The sequence below is a fragment of the Notolepis coatsorum genome (assembly GCF_963971535.1).
Source record: "Notolepis coatsorum genome assembly, chromosome: 9".
Classification (NCBI taxonomy): domain Eukaryota; kingdom Metazoa; phylum Chordata; class Actinopteri; order Aulopiformes; family Paralepididae; genus Notolepis; species Notolepis coatsorum.
In genome coordinates this window covers 136,589,910-136,603,128 of record NC_140173.1, presented here as the reverse complement: position 1 = coordinate 136,603,128, position 13,219 = coordinate 136,589,910, and the positions used below count along the sequence as shown (strand labels likewise).

General features: G+C 41.7%; 1 protein-coding gene across 4 annotated transcripts in view; it reads left to right on the top strand.

Moving 5' to 3' along the window:
* The first annotated feature begins 203 nt into the window (after window positions 1–203).
* Window positions 204–13,219, top strand: part of LOC311234326 (pleckstrin homology domain-containing family A member 1-like) — a 58,263-nt gene continuing 45,247 nt past the window's right edge. For all 4 annotated transcript variants that reach the window (XM_084321463.1, XM_084321462.1, XM_084321465.1 and 1 more), the window contains exon 1: window positions 204–287. The gene's annotated coding sequence lies outside the window, so the exon portion shown is untranslated. The remainder of the gene's footprint in view (window positions 288–13,219) is intronic.

The window sequence follows — 13,219 nt, the reverse complement described above, 5'->3', positions numbered from 1 at the left end:
GAGTACAAGCCCCGAAGCCCCGCCCAGACGTTGGGCTTGCGGCCCTGCAGATATACCCTACTGACTCCCTTTATGCAATGAAGAATGCAGTACATACGCATTTTGAACGCTAGATGGCGTGAAACCCACATCAGCAGCTCCTGTCACAGTGACGCACCACCACTGACTCGAGCACTGTAGCAGCAGCGCAGGCGCACTGGCAGAACGAGATGTGCTGAGAAGAATAATATCAAACATACACCGAGATAAACGGACACCGACGAGAGTTCAGAGAAAACATACTTTGGGTAAGTTGACCAGAAACATACAACGTTGGCGATTATTTAGCTAGCTACTCTTTCGATGTACTGACTGACAGACAACGCTGGCAAATAGCATGTAGTACATGTCTAACGTGATGTGAAACGTTAGCTAACGCTCAACTTATTTGCCACCTTTACCAAGCTAGCTAGTTAGCGAACGTTTGTTTGTAAGTTATGCATACATACAGCAAGTCTGGCGTAACATGTCTGGCTTTGTTGCCATGTTTAACGGGTGGAGACATTTCACTGCGTAACGATAGGAGTTGTCATTAGCAATTAGGTAACGTTTGTAACCAGCTAACATAAAGTTATGTTTACAGTAGCGTTCACGTTAGCTGGCTAAAGCTATCTTAGCTGTGTTGATGCTAACTAACTAGACATGTGCAACGTATTTAGGAAGGAAGCAGGCTAACTTAAAGTCAGGGTTAAATAATGATAATACAACTGCAGTTAACTGATTGATTGATTGATTGAAAACTTTATTAACAGATTGCAGAATGGGTACAATACAGCTCAATATACACAATTGTTAAGGGGATGCAGACCAGAGAAAGACTTTCATCTTATTTACATCAGGGTCCCCCATTTTCAATTCATCAGGACATAATTATATGACATGCACGACATACAGATAGACAGTACTGCTACATCTATACATTTATGACATACCAGATTTGCAAATACAGTACTGTTTGTGATACAAAAAGAGTCCAGAAAAGAGAGTGTTATATACATTTGACGTAGAAACTGTACATTGGAGGAGGTTGGGTAGGTGGGGTGGGGTTGAGGGGGGCGGGACTGTACATTGGAGGTGGTGGGGGGGGGGGGGTGAGGGGTTTGGTAGGAGGGGTGGTTGGGGGCGTTGAATGATGGCAACTCAACAACACTATAAGGTTGGAGTCCTTGAACTATGTATTTTTTTATGTAGATAGGGCCATGGATGCTCGTCTTGTCCATCCACGCCGTCGCCGACCGTTTCGTCCTCTTCATCACTCATTGTGGCCATCTTCTATGGCTTGTCACTCTGACTCTATTCTTCTTTTTTTTTATCGACTTTTTCTCCCCAATTCCGCATTGTCCAATTCTACCCTCCCCTGTCTCGAACGCTGTTAGGCCATGCCTCCCACTGGCCGGCTGCAATGTGGACGAAGCCTTGCATCACGTGTCCCCTCCGGTACTCGAGGAGGCAGCCCTTGCATCTTTTCACCTGCACAGCGCGATCTCTCAGCGGCGAGGGTCTGCGTGGGAGGGACACGCCGGCCCTGTCGCTTCCTGATTCTACTGCGCAGGCGCACCAACCGACCTGTAGGAGTCGCTGTCCACAACGTCCGATCCCCACCCACCAGCTTCCCACCCCCTAATACTGCCAATTGTATTAGTATGAACGACCAGCCAAGCTGGTAGCAACGCTGAGAGCTGGGCTCGAACCCAGCATATCCTGCGTTGGTGGCGAACGCCTTGCCCACTGTGCCACCTAGCCGCCCCCTGACTCTATTCTTCTGATAGCAGGTGTTTAATCAAAGATCCCCGCTTTCTAGTCTTGCACAAGGACCAATCAGCATGGGTATGGGCGGGTTCATTTTCCATTGATGGGGATTTTATTGGCTGTTTACCTGCGGTCGCAGGATTAATAACGTTATTTTGGCCAGATAAACAATTCAAAAATACCAATTAAAATGGTTGGACCTGCAAGATTTGTACTTTGTAGGTCTGCATTTTAAATGTACGGAGTAAAAAGTATATTTTTTTTCTCTGAAATGTAATGGAGTAAAAGTACAAAGTATACAAACCTAATAATACTCAAGTACAAATCCCCCAAAACAGTACTTAAGTATTGTAACGAAGTACAATTACTCAAGTACTCGGGTTATTTAGAATTGAGGGTGAACTGACCCTTTTGGTGCATGGATACCACCTTTTTTCTGACCAAGTAGAAGTACTTTGTTTTTGAGTACTCACCAGTATGGAGTGTCAAAATTAGTAATTTGCTTGATATTAAAATGTTTTTGACTTCATACTCTGAATTTGTGCAGGAAAGCACTCTTAATACAGTTCGTCTAATACAAAGGGGACAAAAAAGTGTTAATCTAATCAAAAGCCCACCTCCTACTTCTATTTTCTGATGTAAGTGTTGGACATAGATTATGGTTGGGTGATGTCTACCGAATTGTCATATGACGATGTCCACAGTGAAACATTGCATGCTAATGTTGTTGGGGTTGGGTCGGGAGGGTTGTGTACAGTATTATGGGCTACTCCGTTAAAGGTAGTCTTTACACTGCACATTTGAGCCCATTCACAGCCTGTCCTCACCTTCTCACCAGGTCTTTCCTTACTTTCCCTCCCTATAGCCTAAAGGCTACCTCATTAAGTAGATTATGAAAAATATTTTAAATACTAGTCATAGTGATGTAACTAAATATACACCATAATGTTGGGCTCAGTAGTTGATGGTTGTCAGCCGTCTGCCCAACCCTAGGTTAGATAAGATTGTGCTCGTACTACACAGGTAGTGCTTGGTATTTTGCGAACTTAAAGAGTATTTAGCCTTGTATCGGGCCATTACCCAATACTGCTGTCCGTATTTGGTGTACCCCTACTTATCACAGTAGCCTAACTTTAAATTGAAAAGTGAATTTAATTTACACTATATGGCTTAGCCAGTCTTTCTGTTTCTTAGCTTCTGATATTAAGAGTTCTGTTGTTGGAGATATGAAGGTAGATTGCATGCCAACAGCAGCATGACTAGGCTTGTCGGTGTGAGGGCTTCCCAACACCAGGGGCCCCAGCCAAAACAATCACCTCATCTCATTCTGTTGAACACAGCTCAATTCAACCATCACCAACTAGGGGTGGGAGGATACAAGTAACTCACAATACGATATTTGGCCCTTGTTGATGATATGACGATACGCGATATCTGCAATAATCAATATATTGCAAGACATTTCATCTATGATACTGTTACATCATATCTGTAGGGATGGTAATAGAGTTCCTAATTGAATCGAGTTCGTAACAGGAACCGGTTCCTAATAGTCAGATTCCTGGAATCGCATGCCTCCGTGACTATCGATTCCTCTTATCGATGCCCTGTTTTCTGACAGTTGGGCATTTTAAAACAATAACGTTAGTGCCACGCATGCAGCCATAGCAGACTATTTGATTCCTTGACAAGGAAAACCTAAATGAAAAACGAATGCTTTCACTGTATAAATATTCTCCCATTTCATCCATTTTAGATGATGATTGACAATCAGACTGAGGCTGCAGCTAGTGGTTTTCGCGCACCTCAGAAAAATACTTTCACGCTAGCACAGCGGGGTAAAATTACTCAGGAAAAGGTGAACGAGTGTCACTGAGCAGTCACTAAATTTGTGGTGTGTAGTCCGAAGGATGGAAGACTGAGGCGGTGTGTTGAAAGAGAACAGACAATCACGTTATAGGGCTGGGCGATTAATCGATTCATTCGATCTATTAATTCGAATGAATGATTTAGGACGATTTTGAAAAATTAACCATCTGCAATGAATATATACATCATTAGTTTTATCTAATATAAAGTTTTCAGTCTATTCACCTCATTCCTTGTCGAAAAGGACAAAAAGTACCTTTTTATTCTATTTTAATCTTTTAAAGGGGAACTATCTTATAAATGGCCTTTTCCAGGGGTTTGCATTGTTTTCTAGCAATGTGGGGTTGTACCAACACTGTCTAGGTCTCAAATTAAAAAAAGTGCGCATTCCTCCAGTTCAGATGAGACAAAATCCTCCCCCGCTGAACCCAAGCCATTCTGATTTGACTCGCTCACTGACGTGAATAGGCACTGATCTGCCACCGCCCACCCACAATCAACTGTGATACGTTTATATGAGCAGCGAGTGGAAATAATGTGGAAGCGGTTATTTAGCAGAGACCTTCAGCTGTTCACACACACACACACACACACATCGTGAATCAACCAGAGAACTATATAAAACGGGTGGGAAGGTAATGGGACTGGGTCCTGGGAGGAGGCTCTCTCGCTCTCTCTGTCTCTCTTGCCTGCTCGTTCTCTCTCTCGTAGTATCAGCACTCGCTTCTATCACCTGTTGCAAAATATCATAGCGCACGCTCCCACTAAGGCTGTCCCGAAGCCTTTTTTTGGGATTTGAACTTCGTCACGGTTTTTCGAACGGACGTTCGAACCTTTGTTTTTAATTAAAAAAAATAAAACAAACATTTAATTTTTTATTCTTTTTATATCTTTAAACACTTTTAAATTTAATATCCTCAAACTAAATCCTCAATTTGAATAAAGTGATGAATCTGATTTTAAATTAGTTTTTTTTTTTTAATTATTAAATCAACTTTCCAGCCCCAGACCCAGCCCAGGGAGAAGCCCCAGCCCAACTAAATCAATTAAATCAACTTTCTTTAATGAATATAACTCATCAGTTTTTTTTATACTATAATATTAGTGTAGCCTAATCTTTATCTGCAACTGTGAAGAAAAACACCATTGGTTTAAACAGAATGAATAGAAAAAAATATTTAAATTTGTAATTTTTATTGTAAAAATAAAGAATTCAAATGTTGATTTAGAATTCGAATGCCAACATAACGAACGAGGGTTCGAACGTTTGGGCTCAGCCCTAGCTCTCACACCTATTCCGATCCGTGCAATAATATATTGTCATTTGAAACAAGTTACCAATGCATTGTCCTGTGGGATTATGCCCCCCCCCCCCCCTGGGGGAAATTAATTAGTCCCTCTCTATCTCTCTCTCTTCCCCAAAAGGTATCTGCCAGTGCATTGCAGTGCAGTGGGTGACTGTCACTCAAAGCGCATTGCGAGTATGGGCGGAGCCCAGCCAAAAACAGCTTGGAATCTTGGAAGGGCAGAAACTGCTGCTCTACAGTACTTGATTAGAAATACAAAACAATGAATTCTTTTGAAAAAAACCTTACAGACATGTTCCATAGACTCACAGGAATTGTGTACAGTTGCCCAAATAGTGAAAGAAATAGTAAGATAGTTCCCATTTAACACATTGGTCACCAAGAACGACTTACAGCGTTTTTGCCCGCCATGCGTTGAATGGCAACAACGGCGTAAATAGTTTTTGGGATCAATATTTAATTTTTTCGCCATGGCATTCATAATTCATCCAGTCTCCCTCCGGACTTCAGCGGCACCCTGTATGAGATTGCAACGCCTCAATACCGCCGCCTGGTGGGTGGTCGGGCGAGTTACTCTCTCGCCAAAACCGGAAGTGGCGCTGGTGCATCGAGGAAATCCCTCCGGCAGTAATATTTTGTTACGTGGATCCAGACAAACTAGGGCTGGGCGATATATCGAGTATACTCGATGTATCGCGGCTTGTTCTACATGAGATGTAGTAAATTACTATATCGTGAACATCGAGTATATGTTGTCACGTTGCGGCTGAGATGAGACTTGCTTTAGCACAGAGCTGTCCGCTCATTTCATTATAGACACATGACCAGCGCGGACCTTACATGCAATTGTAATTTCATTAGACAGACCATGCAATTTAATTGACGCAAGCAATGGGCTAACGTTAGCTGCTAACCAAGTTATCCATGATGACTAGGCTAAGCTACCTAGCGTTAGCTGCTAACCCTGGAAAACGCTCAAAGCGGACTCCACAACACTAGTTCCATTCGTGAGGAAAGGGTGGGTTATATTGACGACGCTTGACAACAGAAGTTTAAACATAACTTCATATTTATTGGTTATTCGTTTCTTTATATCATCCAGTTTCCATCTCCGTGTGTTAAACTTTTCCTGTTTACATTCGAGTGTGACATCATCACCTACGGCAGCTTAGACGATCAAAAAGCAAACCTAGAACAAAACCCGAGGGGGGGGGGGGGGGGGGGGGGGGGGCGCTGGCTCTCTCGCGCGTTCTCGCCCTCTCTTACTCTCTCGCTCTCTCTCTACATTCAATGATTTAAAGTAGCCAAACGTTACAGTATAAATACTAACTGGATCTTCATGGTTTAATAATGCGAACATATGTTGCAGGGACTGTATGCATCAAAGGGTTAAATCAAGCATTTTTACGTGCTTTAGAGGAAATGTCAAAATATTGCGATATATATCGTGTATCGTGATATGGCCAAAAAATATCGCGATATCATTTAGAGGCCATATCACCCAGCCCTAAGACAAACACTATAGTGCATTTGGATCGCTTTCTAAACTCAATAATTGATATGATTTCGGCGTTTATTGCGCCATACATACAAACCGGAAATGGATCTAGGAGATCAGCGTCAAATAATTGGGATCTTTTTCCTCCAGTCTCATCGGCGAACGGTAAGAGGACACTAACGTTATTTTCAGCCCGATTGTTTATTAATTTCACTGCAAACCATCTGATCAATATATCAACCCATACTAAATAAAGCGTTACTGACGATCAAGGAATTATAAACGACCCCCCCCCCCCCCTTTCCTTCACGCATGATTAAGCATAATGTATACCGATCATATACATTTGAATTTTTTAATATAGCGTGTATAGGAAAGAAACGGCAATCGATAATCTATCATATGCGTCAGGGCCTATAACTCTCGTTTTTGGAATTACAGCAGAAAAGCTTAACATACTTATATACTAGATGGTATTAACACAACAATGTATGAATGAAAAAATATAACATTCCCACATCCTGAACGATAGATAATCGATGTTGAATGGGCCATAGTAATGTCAATATAGCAATACAATTAAAAAAGTTATAGCCCTGCAAAGAAGGTAAACATCTCCATAGGCTTTCAACGGTGGCAGACAAATGTGTTAAGATAAAAAAAAAAATCCCCAAAACAAACATTTGTCGCCTTGTGATATGATTTCACATTTCTTATAACTTTAGAACTGTAGCTTATGTGTTAGAACTGTTAGCTTGCTAAATGCTACATATTGCCAAAATTACCCTAGCAGAAAGATGTACAATATTTGTAACACAAAGGTTGATGGCAATCTAGAAGATAATTGAAATGACGACTAGCCTAAATAATTAGGATGAATCTAGAATTGTTTTGAATATGGCTGCCCCCTGAATTTTGACGATTCAAATCAGAGACCCCTCAGTGGACTGAGATTATTTGAGTCAATACATCGTTTTTATATAGCCTATATATTAGGGCTGCAACTAAATTATTTTGTTGATTCATCTAAACAATTAATTTCCCAGAAAAAACACAAAACATGGGTAGTTGCCTCCCTGACACCACCTACTGAATACCCATGAGATGAGCCATGAAGTTTATTTATGTCTGTAAATGCTGTGTGTAGTGTGGATGCCGCACACAGCGGCACGGTGGTGTAGTGGTTAATAATAATAATAATAATAATAATGGATTGGATTTATATAGCGCTCTTCTCTGACTCAGAGCGCTTCACAGAGTCCATTATTCGTTCATACACAGTCATCCCGGTGGTGGTAAGCTACAATTGCAGCCAGAGCTGCCCTGAGGCAGACTCACGGAAGCGTGGCGAATAATCAACGCCTACGGCCCCTCCGACCACCACCAACATTCATTCACATGCATACACACTCATACGAGGCAAGTAGGTTAAGTGTCTTGCCCAAGGACACAACGGCAGTGTCACAGCAAGAAGGTCCAGGGTTCGATTCCCGCTTGGGGACCAGGTTTCCATGATGCCAGTTACCCAGGTGGGGTATCTCCCAGGCCTTTCTGTGTGGAGTTTGCATGTTCTCCCCGTGCTCGCAAGGGTTTCCCCCCCGATAAGATAAACCCAATGGAAAAACATGCACAACAACAAGATCGCTAAGTAACGCTGTGGCGTCCTTGACGAAGACCGACAGGAGCACTTGGATTGGTCCCCTGGGCCCTGGCGCGGCTCACGTTGACGCCTGTCTGCTCCCGGCTGCCCTTGGGGGGGGAAGGACGACGGGATGGGTTAATCGCAGATACGAATTGCATGCATGCATCGCATGTGTGCCAATTGATGACCTCGGAGCAGGTCTTAAATTATTTATTATAATTATGCCTACTGGAATCTACATGAGTAGGGAGAGTAACCTACCATCACTGCTTTTTATCTATCAACTCATTATAGCTACTTTAGTCAAAGTCAACTTTATTGTACATTTTCTATTTGTGCAAGACATACAGAAAGTTGAAATTGCGTCCCCCCATTCCCATGGTGTATAAAAAAGATATAGACAATATAAACAACAAAAGTAAAAATATAGGACACAATATACAACACAAAATATACAGGACTGCAATATATTTTATTATCGATCTTGAAGTAACACCCACACCAGTTACCATGACATTGTTTATCTCTCATTGTTTGCCTGTAGCTAAATGCTGAAAAACGGGGAACAAAATTACCTTTTTGCCTTTAGATTAAAAAAAGAAAAACGACCAGCCAGAGAGCTTTTTAATATATCTCCAATATGTATTATGTGTTATCTCTCCACTCCAGTATGTTATCAATACTTAGTCAGACGACATTACAAACTTAAAGGAAAACTCCAACATTTTGGGAAATTAGCTTATTTAACATCTTCCCTGGAGTTAGACAAGTCAAGTCAAGAGTTTTAATTGTCACGGCATACAGGTATACAATGAAATGTGGGTGGTCTTGCCCGCAACGATGTGCAATACAGTGGTACAACATATAATAGAATCAAAAATGAAAAAACAACATTGTGCAGTAAACAGGTAACAGGTAACATGGAGTGACATCTCGGTATCTGTACATAGTTATTTACAGAGCATATGGGACATGCTAGTTAGCTTTGGTAGTGCAATACACTGTTCCTGTTATTCTAATTTAAAGTGTCCTTTCCTTTGGCCATAAGTGTGCGTGTGTGCGACATGAGTGTGTGCCCGCTCATGTTAAAGTGTTAAGTGGCTGCTCGTGTGTGAGCGTGCACAGCGTGTGTGTCGTGTGTGTGTGTTCATGTGTGCTTGTGTGTGGATAGTTCAATGTTCTGAGCACTCAATGTTCATTGTTCATGGCTCTGATGGCCTGGGGGAAGAAGCTGAGCCTCAGCCGCTCTGTCCTAGTAGCTGGGGTTTGCAGGCGTCTGCCTGACCTCAGCAGCTGAAACAGGCTGTTATTGGGGTGGTGAGGGTCTTTCATTATCCTGCAGGCTCTGGATTTGCACCTCTTGTTGTATAGAACCTGCAGGGGGGGTAGTGCAATACCCGTGGTTACCGTGGTACGCTCGGCTGAGCGCACCACTCTCTGTAGGGCCTTCTTGTCCTGTGCCGTGCTGTTTCCATACCAGGCAGTGATGTTTCCGGTCAGGATGCTCTCTACAGCTCCTGAGTAGAAGGACTGGAGTATCTTCCCCGATACTCTGAACTTCCTTAACTGTCTCAGGTGGTAGAGGCGCTGTTTTGCCTTCTTTACTACTGTGTCTATGTGTGTTGACCATGTCAGGTCCTCTGAGATGTGGACCCCCAGGTACTTAAAGCTGCTCACCCTGTCCACGGTGGCCCCGTTAATCATCAGTGGTGTGTGCGTCTCCTGCTGTCCTCTCCTATAATCCACGATCAGCTCCTTGGTTTTACCAAGAAGATACATACCTTTTTTGTCTCTGTGCATGCATTAGGCTTAGGGAACAGTCGCTCCGTTAGCATAGCTTAGCTTCATCACTGGAAGTGAGGCGGGGCCGGAGCCTGGCGTTCCCTTACAGTGTATAGTTTGATTGATTGATTGAAAAGTTTATTAACAGATTGCAGAATACACTCTAAATACAACTCCAAAACGTTCATGTAAACATGTTGTGACCTGTGTATTCACCACGTGGAGAAATAAGAAATAATTGAATTAGACAATTACATTTTATAAGCAAATATACTCTGAACTATTTTTTGCTCTCAACGTGACGCCGTGTTTGTTTACATTCTCATTCATTCAAAGGATCTGAACCGATTGAAGTTTATGGATACCATGACTTGAAATCCTCTTACCTTGACGATTAAAAGCCTCCCCAATTTAGAAAACAGTAATTCAATGGCTAGTGTAGTGTTGATATACCGGACGCTCTGAGCTAACCGGAGCTAACACAGATCAGGATCGTAAAGCATATATAATGACTTCCTTTCTGGGGTTGTCAAAATAAAAGTGCAACGTTTATAGCAGCGGAAAACGTTTATTTTGTACATTATCTAACGTTAACACGAACCTAAACTAACGTTACAACTAACCTAAAGTTAGTTTAGGTTCGTGTTAACGTTAGATAATGTACAAAAGAAATGCCATGCCACCGTCTGCTTTATTTCTCTGTGCGGTGGATCTTTTTATACGTGGTGGTTTGTTATTCCAAATAAATTTGTATGTGGAGGAGTGTAATCTTTTCCAGTAACCCTCTGGAGGGGGTAACGGTAGCATTGAGCTGAAGAAGTTGATTCTAGGTAGTACGTCCATCTTAACTATTGATATCCGTGCCTGTACTGAGTTTTTAAGTTTTGCCCACCTATCAAGGTCGTCTTTGATTTTGTTTTGGATTTTTGTGTAATTGTGCTTCACCGTTTGTCTTATGGTGGGGAATATTTCCACTCCCAAACATCTAAAATGTTTTACCATAGGACAGGTATCTCTCCTGGGAGGGTTATATCTTTTTTTGCAGGGGCGTTAAGTGGAAGGAAAGCCGACTTCGGCCAATTTATCTTGAATCCCGATAAATCTCCAAAGTTCTCAATCAACTTGAGCAGATGAGGCAGTGTGGTGTTGGGGTTTTGCATGAACAGTATTACGTCGTCCGCATATAAACAAATTTTATGTTGTGTGCCCTTGATTATGATTGGTTCTATGGATTGGGATTTTTTTTTTTTTATATAAACTTCGTTTTTTTTTTTTTTTTTGAAGCTTGTGCCATCGAACGAAGCTTCGAAGTATTTAAGACAGCCCTAGTATCTTCTTGTCTAACTCCAGGGAAGATGTTAAATACCGTAAGCTAATTTCCCAAAATGTTGGAGTTTTCCTTTAAAGTGTGCACAGACTTTGCAGTACAGAGCAGCTTCCACTTTTAATTGTAGAATAGATTTAATTTAGGGCCCTCTGGAATCCGCAATCGTGGAGTTGCGGAGGATTTCACGGAATTGAGATATTAACACGGAAAAACAGGAACATTTCAAATCCGAAAACAGGAAAAGATAAAACGGATTTCATAGGGCCCTAATTTTTGCATTGAACTATATATCCAACATTGCATTGTCGGCAATTCACATCAGCCATCTGGCATCATATGCAGTTGTCTTAACAGATTTATTGATTTTAAATGCTCAAATAAAGTCATATGTCTCTGTTGCACTTGACTATGTTAACGTATGCTAGCACTGAAATGCATGCCAATGTATTTAGCCAGAACATCTTATGAATAGACTTCAATATATTTAATTTAATTTATTTAAATTTGTTTAGATATAAAACAAATCGTCGCATTGACCTGCCAAATCCGATTAGACTAAGAAAATTCTGAGTCTGGTACAGCCCTAGATTTTTTATCGAATCGTGACCCCAAGCATCAACATTGAATAACTCAATGCTTTCCACCCCTATAAAATGAATTAAAAGCAAGAAGTGTACAGCAATGTTTTCTTTACTGGCCAAGTACGAGTAGGCCTACTTCATTTTGAGTAGTTGAAGGAATTTTTGAATGTCACTGATACTTTTGTTCATAATATAATATATATACCATTGGCTAGTACCTGGTTCTTGCTATTGGTGGCCTTCACTCTTGAGTATGAGTCTGGTCTGGTATTGGGCTGATTTCCAATGCTGGCATTAGTATCAGTGCACCTGTTGGGCTTAGGCTGTTGGTTGTCTCTTCCTTTCCCATTGTTGTTTACCTTTCTCACTTGGTCATTGATCTGTCCCTTTCTCAACCTCCTTTCACACTCCTCTCTCGGCTCCAGGGTGGGAAATTAACACCAGCCATATCATATGCTGCCAAATGTTGGCATTGGCTGGTAAGTTTGGATTTAGCAGGTAATGAACCATTCATCAGTTTTAACCAGTTTGGCTTATTCAGAGAGGAACAGTGGAATTGGTGATTTTTTGGAATCCATCGTCCACGGTGGCATTCTCAACCTTCTCCTTTTGTGCTGTTTTATGACGTGGTCTATGTGGCCGTTTGGTTGCTGTGTGTGGCTGGACAAAGCCTTCCCTCAGCTACAACGAGTGACTGTTATGTGGAGCCATGTTTGAGTTGGGGAGAGAGTTCCTGTTCCGCCAGACTAGTACAACACTGACCTTCTGGGGTCTGACCTTTTAACCTGCTGACTTCAGCCACGTCTGTCTTCTAGCCCTCACTCTGCATCTCTATCGGTCTCTTTCGCTCTTTTGACCATCTTTCTGTCTCTCTCTCACATACACACAACAAGCCCTTGTACACCCCCCCCCCCCCCCCATGTGAGCACAACATGTTGCCTGTCATGAAATCTAAAATCCAGCCAGTCTGACATGGTATCACCATCTTGTCATTAGGGCTGTGGAAATTTCTCGATTCTAAGATGCATCGCGATGCGGACGTGGACAATTCTGCATCGACGGAATCGACGCAGTGACAGAACATAATCGATTTATGCTATTCATGTGCAATTCATTTAAAATTTGTATACTGTAATTTTATATAGCAATTGATTTTTTCGACTCAACACTGTGCAATAGTGCTCACCATTTATTTATTCATTGGAACTTTTTTAAACTTCAGTGCTGACCTTCATCGTTTGTTTGTTGTATTGGTTGTCCTTTTATCTATCTATCTCTATCTCCAATTTATTTTTACATTTTAAATAAAAATTGTTTTTTTACTCTTGCTAGCTTTTATGTTATTTTACAATGTAGTGCTTTGGGATTTGCTCCAACTATAAAGCGCCCTACAAATATATTATTAAAGCTAGTGCTCTGGTCATG